The following is a 9042-nucleotide window of genomic DNA, read 5'->3' as shown; positions in this document are numbered from 1 at the left end:
GAACGGTAAACGAACAAAAATCTTTGTGTTCGTGTTCGTTCGTTTAGAAATAAGGTGTGTTCGTGTTCGTTTATGTTCGTTCGTTAACATGCTAAACGAACGTAAATGAACGAACAAATTAAACGAACATAAATAAATATTATTTGAATTCAAAGTAAATAAATAAAATATTATATATTAAATTTAATATATAAACGAACATAAACGAATGAATATAAACGAACGTAAACGGACGATAAATGAACGAACGTTCACGAACATAAATGAACGAATGAAACTTTTGTTCATGTTTGTTCGTTTAATTAAACGAACAAAAAAATGTGTTCATGTTCGTTCATTTATTAAATAAACGAACTTCCCGCCGAACGGTTCACGAACGGTTCGCTGAACGTTCGGTTCGTTTACAGCACTAGCTAAGAATATGAGATAGAAATCTTTGGAAGATACACCGCAAGTCATTATTTTTATTCAACCTACAGCATAATGACGACTTATTTTCAACAGATTGAGGTACATTATTGAAGTTTGACTATAATTTTTTTGTTTTGTTTGTCTATTAAAAAAAATAAAAACTAAGTAACACTCTGGTAATCATTAATTTGGAAAATATATATAAGTGCATTTAAGTAATTGAAGTTGTTTATTGGTTTTCATGCATGTGTGCATGTTATGCACATGTGGATACCCAGCAAATTGCTTAGAAATTACAGCCAAACGCAAAATTTATGGTCCTATTCTTACTGACTTTCTCCTCGCTTGTATTCACATATGCATACTATTTAGATGAGCGGTTATTAGGGTGTTCATTAGTTTTTCATATTTTTGCGGTTTTCCCCTGAACTTAACCAAACAAAGGATCATGTGAGAAAGGGAGTTAAGATGAGAAGCGTAAGAAGAGATCTGAACCCCTTGATCACCTTTAATCTCAAACGCACTCATAAATAGCTCTTGATATGAATATTGATCCAATACATCTTGTTGTCTCTCATCCTAATGTGCATCCAAGGATGACGATCCCTTCTTCTGTTTCTCACTTTAACTTTTTTCTTCTCATCGAAACCCAACCTTATACATATATATATATATATATATATATATATATATAGACTTGGGATCATGTGAGACCAGCCTGTTTTCGTGAGACCCGTGAGACCAACATTTTACACTTGAAACTTCACAGCAAAATGCTGTGAAGGTGACTTTTTAAAACCTTCACAGTGTTTTTGCTGTGAAGGTTCGATTTTTTTTAAATCTTCACAATGTTTTTGCTGTGAAGGTTATGTGTAAAAATGTGGTCTCACGAAAAGAAGCTGGTCTCACGTGAACCCAACCTTATATATATATATATATATATATATATATATATATATATATATACACACACACACTCACATACATACATACATATACATACATAGAGGCGGGTTAGATTACAAACCGCCCGATTCGTGAAAACTTTGCAAACCATTTTCGACTAATAGGAAATTTTCGTTTTTTTTCTTTAATTTTAATAACAAAAGGTATAATGGTCATTTGATTGTATATTGATTAATATTGGAAGGTAATAATTATTCTTAATTATGGAAACATAAATATAGAAACTTTTTATATAGAAGATGGTAAATCAAATGTTTTTAATATAAAATTATTACCATTAATAGTTTTTATTATTTTATTAAATTATACTCCTAAAATATCAATTTTACAACTATACTCCTAAAATCAGTTTGATTAGAAATAATTAACAGCGTGATACTCTTCATAAAATATTTTCATATATCATTGTAGATGACAAGGATTTACGTTATTCATTCAATAAACGGTGTAAATCAATTGTTTTTAATATAAAATTATTACCATTAATAGTTTATATTATTTTATTAAATTATACTCCTAAAATATGAATTGTAAAAGGAGTACAATATGAAATCTGATTTCGTTTCATTGACCAAATATATGTAGTTTGAGTAATGAAACGAATGACATGTTCAATAGTGACAATGAACACAATTTCACTGATAAATTTAATTTATTAATATTTCGAAACATTTTATACATAAAAAAGTTCACTTACGAAAATAAAGTATTCAATTTTCAAAAATGTTTCATTATTTATATGTTTCATCGTTTATTAGAGTATCTCTTGTTTTAAAATTAGTTTGATTAGAAATTATTAAGAGTCCAATCCTACACACATAATCGTTAATGAGATACTTTCATATATCGTTCACTACTACAAGTCAAATGGTCGATCCTTCATTGTAGGTGACAAGGAGTCACGTGAGTTCATTCAATAAACGGTGAAACAGTTTCATTCATTCATTTAATGAAACAAATATTTCCTTTAGTATTCAAAAGGTTTCATTATTTTTTGTTGATTAAAGTATATTTTTATGTTTCATAATTTATTAAGATATATCTAGTTTCATTGCTCCTTACTTTGATCTATTTTTAATGTGGATGTAATTTTATTTATGGAACCATATGAGCGATTTGTCAAATTTGCCCTTTTTCAATAAATTTTAATTTTTAATTTTTTTACTTTATTAATATAACACATTTTAATCATGACCATTGGTCAAAAAAATGGATGGATGAGATCGGTTTCTATGGTTTGCACAAAAGAGGGTGATTTGCAATTGATCACTCCTCTACATGCATATACATACATACATACATACATACATACATACATACATACATACATACATACATACATACATACATACATACATACACACACACACACACACACATATATATATATATATACACTAGAAGAGTACTCGCAATGCAGTGAGACAAATCTCGATTTTAATGTTCTATTTTATTATTTGTGTCTATCGATGTTATAATACGATTTTATGTGTTTCTAAAAAAACAATAATGATTTTATTTTTGAATAAAATATAAATTTGAAGATATCATAAAAATTTGAAAAAAAACATATCAATGTTAATATTAAATCAACTATTTAAAAGTTCTCATTTTTTATGTAATTTCTTTAATTTATTTTTTTTATTATAATTTAATTTAAGTTTAATAACGAAATAATTTATTTTTGGTTTAATAATATACACATTTTATAAAGATAATAATTAAGTATTCTGTTATAACTCAATAATTATCCTAATTATATTTTAGATTTTTTATATTTAAAATGAGATGTTTATCTTGTATTTGATTATGTTTATCTGCAGTTAGTTACACGAATTCAGATATGAAGCTTTAATAAGTTGTACTTACGCACAATTTACTTGCAATCTTGAGTTTTAAGTAATATGCATTAATAAACAGTACTTTACGCATAAAAAATGATTTTTAAGAGTTTCTGTTAAATGCTTTATAATATAGTATAGATATATATATATATATATATATATATATATTATATATATATTCAATTTTTTTAAATTGAGTTTTCACAATTTTAATCAGGAACATATTTACATTTAAGTACTCTGATACCAATATTTTTAGTACATTACATAACGTTTACCCATTTGCTTTTCTTTATAAAATATTTACCTCATTTTCTTAAAAATTAAAATCTAATTTACTACTTATTATTGTATACATATAGTTTTTTAAAGTTTCAAGCTTGAACTTAATAAAACTAGTTGATAACTAAAAAATAAATACATGATAAACGTAGAGTTATATGACATTATACTTCATAAAATTAAAAACCAACCAAAGATTTTCTCACTATTTCAAAACAATACAAAACCATAAAAATAAATTAAGAGATTGATGCGAATGATAAAACATTAAACATAGTTGAGCGTTCAAATTTTCTAATTAAAATCAAGATTAAATCAGAAAAAAATGTAGACTACATTAATTATGTGTCATCATCTGTCATGTATATAATGGGACTTTTATTTCAGTGGCGAATCAAAAAGAATTTGAATGACACGTTTAAGGTGGATTAAAGGCTTGTAAAGTTGTCCAATATGTTTTAGCCATATTTCACTCTTTTGAGAGATTATTTAAGTTTTTCAGTTGATTTCAGTTTTTTCTTAAATTTTTTGGTTGATTTTGAGGGGGGGTTTTTTGTGGACGATGTTTGCTTGTATTCTATAATATCTCGAAGAATCCTCAAAGTTCAACAGTTACACCTTTTATATCCTTAAAAGAGTTCTTATTGCCTAAATAAGTTAAAACAAGTACACAAAACCTCGCTCGAGGCTTCATATGTTCGCCTTTGTTTTACCGTCTTAATCTTTTCAGCCCATGTCCATTTGTTCAATTTGAATTGAAGAAGAATAAGATTAGGAGTGAATTTTTCGCACATAAGCTTGATAAATCTTTAATAAATTAACAATAGTTGGAGACCTAGTTCATTGTCATGCAACAAACACCAAAGGCCACAATGTAGAATTTCTTTTTGAAGCGATGTCACCAACCCAATGCTATGGATCTATTTTTGCAAAATCATTATCAGGGCCGTCCTTAGGAAGGGTACGAATGCATGTCCAGGGCCCAAAAATATCAGGGGCTCAATTTTTTTCTTTAAAATACAATAGAAATCTAAAAGAGTTTAGTAAATTAAATAAATCCAAAAAATTATAGCATATAATAAGAGGCAAAAAGAATTTAGTAGATAATAAGATCCCAAAAATATATCAACTAATTACATTTGAGAGGAAAATAAAAAAATTAATTGGTCATTCATTATATGCTATTGTTTATTGTCTCTCTAATTTTGTTTATCTTCAACAAGGTCCAATGATATTGGCTATTGCTATCTCTATATGCTTGACTGTTTTCGTGCTTCAACAATTGAACGTTCAGATAATGTGTTTGCTATTGCTATATAAATCTGTTGGATATTTTTATTAATTTCTGCTTCTATTGACTATATTGCTACTTGGTTATGTTTGTTCTATGTTTCTGTTGACTATTGTTATCTATTTTTGCTTCTACATAAAATATTTTATAATTGTTTGATCATCAATCTAGTGTTCTTATAATTTATAACGTGTTTCATGGTTTTGTGATTAATCAATAAATTTTTTCTACTAGATGTATTTAGTAATATCTCTTATATATGTCATGTTCCATAAACTTTTAATCTAACATCTTATTTTAGTTGAGCAAATAAAGAAGAAAAATAAAATTTAAATATTTTCATCAATTGTTTGATTTATGTATCTTTCATTGGGATTCCACCACACCACACTATTGTGTTTAAGTGTTCAAACAATCATTTGTTGAGTTTGCATATTATATGTTTAATTCATTATTTATTCTTATTAGTTCTCAATTGATCATCTTTTCTTTCATATTCTTGTTGATTCTCATTTGTCTAGAAAACCTTCATAATTCTCTTTATTAATGATCTCTCATTAACCTTCACGATTACTTCATTTACACGAATTCTCTTTTTATATCAAAATAACACATATTTTTTGTTATGAAACAATTTTTTTTTACTTTTTATAAAAAATTATCAACGATGGTTTCTGTACTCTTGGTTTTAAATTACCTAATAAGAAGTACTCAAATTTTAAGTACTTTCTTATATATCTATAATAAAGATAAATAAGATTTTTTTTCTCACTAAATTATTAGCATTTCTTCTACTCAATTTTATACTAATAAATAACATTTATTGAATTTGTTTTCGTACTTACCGAGGGTCACTACAATAAAAGTGAGCTTTGATGACGTGCCTTTTAGCGAGACATGTTTTTGCCACAAGTTATAACGACGTCATGTTGTTGCTATATACTCTTTCTGATCATCAATGGACTTTTAGCGACAACAAAAGTCGTTGCTAAAAATCTTATTTCTTGCAGCAGGCCATGTTTTTACGTTCGTCCAGGGCTTATAAAATGTCAAGAACAAACTTGATCATTATTAGTTTGTGGTTAATTCTTCGTTTTTGGTGTGTGAGTTGTGTTTGAGTTTCTTATTGCAATTCTTTTAGAAACAAAATAAACCTAAAATTAAAAGTTAAAAACCAAAAAAAAAAAATAATACAAACAGAACTCAAACCGACACCTAGAGTGGGAGAAAAGCAGCTATATCGAGAGAAACTTGTATTATCATTATAATTTCAAAATATATGTGGTTGTACCCAAAAAATAATAATTCAGTAGCAGCTTTCACGACCTACAAATCACTACTGTACTATGATGGAGGAATGAAACAAAATTTTAGCCTGTACCGTTTTATGCACCACAGTGTATCAACCTCTAAGTATGGTGGTTCTGGTAGCAACGACAGCGATGGTGGTAGCAACGACAATGGTGGTGGTACCAACGGCGCGGTGGTGGTGGTAGATATGTTGTCGGCAGGATTGAGGTGGGGCAGGGAAGGGTGGTGGTTAAATTGGATGGAAATGTTATTTTTGTATTTTCTAAAACAAAATTATATATTATGTTACATTTGCCACAAAATGGAACCAAATCCTTCACACATACTAAGGAATGATCAAATCCCACAACTTGGAATTTAGTGCACTACTAGAAAACAAATTATCAGCTACAGATATTAGCGACGGAAAAAACCTCTCGTAGATTTGCGACGAATCAATGAGGGATTGAAAAATCTTCCTCTACCAAAAAAAGATCGATGCTTATAAAAACAATTGCATGCTATTTTACAAGCATGATTCCGGGTTGACCTATTGACGAGTATGCAATGAAAGTTGTTATAAAACCAGTAGATGGAAGAAGGCCCCTAACTTGGTGTTGACGTACTTACTGATTGTTCTAACACTCCAAAGATTGTATATGTATCCAAAGACCGCAAAAGAGATGACTTGGTATTATGATCATCGAGCGAAACCGTTGAAAAGGTACATCCAAGTGATGGTGCGGTTTGGAAGCATTTCAACATGAGGGATCCTAACTTTGCTTCTGAGATCTGGAATGTTTATCTTGGATTATGCACTGACGGTTTCATTTTGTATTCACTATCGCCTGTATTTATTACCATATACAATTTACCTCCTTGGATGGATTTGAAAGATTTGTATGTTGAGCTTGCATTGGTCATCTCTGGTAGAAAGAGCCCCGGTTAGAATCTGGATGTGTTTCTCAGGCCACTAATAGATGATCTAAGTATGTTATATAGAGAGGGTATTTTTCATGTATAATGCATACCGTAAGAATAATGTCGAGATGAGGGCTATACTGCTATGGACCGTCAACGACTTACTGGCTTATGCAATATTGTCGGGTTGGAGCACGCATGACAAGTTAGCCTACCCATATTGCATAGGGGACGTGGATTCCTTCCAGTTAAAAAATGGAGGGAAATCATTATGGCTTGATTGTCATGGAGATGGTTACATAGAACACACCCCTTCCATCGTGATCGAAAAGGATTTATGGAAGGTAACAGGGTGTTAACCAGTCCACTACCTAAGGTAACCGGTGAAGAGATTTGGGAGTTTGTCCATAACCTTCCAAATGCTTATGAGGGTTGTCCGTATAGTTCAAAAAATAAAATAAAAATTAGCTGGTTCGGCACCACTCATAATTGAGTAAAGAGAAGCATCTTTTAGGACTTGTCATATTAGAAGACATTGTTGATCCGACACAACCTCAAGTGTGAGTCTGAATTCTATGGAATGTTAGATGATGTTATAAAGGTGGAGTATTATGGCTCAGTGTGACATGTAGTTGTCATGTTCAAATGCACTTGGTTATACTGCCTTAGGGGTTAGAGTTGACCCTAAGGACAATTTGGTAGATATCACATATAAGTGTAGACTTAGATTTGATGACCCGTTTGTCCTAGCATCACAGATAGAACAAGTCTACTATACTTCATATCCTTGGATGACAAAATATTTGAAAGATTGGTGGGCGGTTGTCAAGACAAAGACTCGTGGCATATATGAAGTGTTCGACATGATTAACGATGTTGAAAACAATGATCATGTGGATGAAGAACAATTCTTTCAAATCAACAAAAGGGTAACTCATACAACGCTAGCATTGGAAAAAGATCTCGATAATGTTCATCTTGTCACATGAGAGGTAAACGTACTCCATAGTATTAATGAAGATAAAGGTGGTGACGAATCAAATGATGATTGCGACGATATGCTAGAAAATGAATATAACGAGTATGAACCATAATTTGAAGAGATAGATGATGATTCAAATGATGAAGATGAACTAATGTTATTTAATCATTCTTCTGATTAGTAGCTTGTCTTCTGTATGCTTATTTAATGATTGTACATATAATCACGATTTTTTTATATCTTTTTTAGGGTATAGTTTAATGTTTTTTGTTTTTTTGGAGATGTCATGCTGAGAGCGCGGTAGAGGCATTCATGGTAGTAGAGGTAGCCCCATGTCTGGTAGGGGCAACAACTATGCTGGCGTACGTGGCAACCTGTACGCTGATGACATGGCGGAGTTCACGAAGACAGGCCTCCGAGATATAGATGACCAAGAGGTGGAGGCTCCAGCTTCGATTGGTTCGGGGTCTAAGAGAAGCCCCAACCATGAGATACCAACACCGAGCCATCCGAGCCAGCGACCATACTTTCTTTGTTAGGCAACGGGTAAGTAGATGTGATATAAGACTTTGTATTATATAACAAAATGATATGAATGTATTTTGTGTTGTATATATTCTTTTAATTGTGTAGGTTTAAAGATGCCCATGTTAACCGAGAGATGACGACTATTTCTAGGTCTTCCTTTGCTGGTATGCGCCATAGATGGAAGGAAGTCCCTCCGAAAGCCCACGACTTAATGTTCCAGCGCTTTTGGGTTGATGTACCTTTTTAATGTAATTATACATATAAGGTTACTATTATTACATCGATATAAATATTATGTATGTAGGATAAGTTCCAGTGGAAAATAGAGCTGGATGACATGGTTCGTGATTTATGGGCCAAAGTCATGCATAATAGGTACTCAGATTAGATGAGCATTGCACGTGACTGGGTCGTGGTAGAGGCCTATCCCGGTTCTTTGCAATGGAACTGTGAGAACTTCTCATGGATTAGATTACACTGCTCTATATGGATCCTAGAGAGGTTTTGGATTCAGATGATTCACTAGG

The sequence above is a fragment of the Cynara cardunculus genome (genome assembly GCF_001531365.2).
Source record: "Cynara cardunculus var. scolymus isolate 2C chromosome LG 13, CcrdV1, whole genome shotgun sequence".
NCBI classification, from domain to species: domain Eukaryota; kingdom Viridiplantae; phylum Streptophyta; class Magnoliopsida; order Asterales; family Asteraceae; genus Cynara; species Cynara cardunculus.
The sequence above is the reverse complement of the archived record's forward strand: the minus strand, read 5'-3'. Positions refer to the sequence as shown.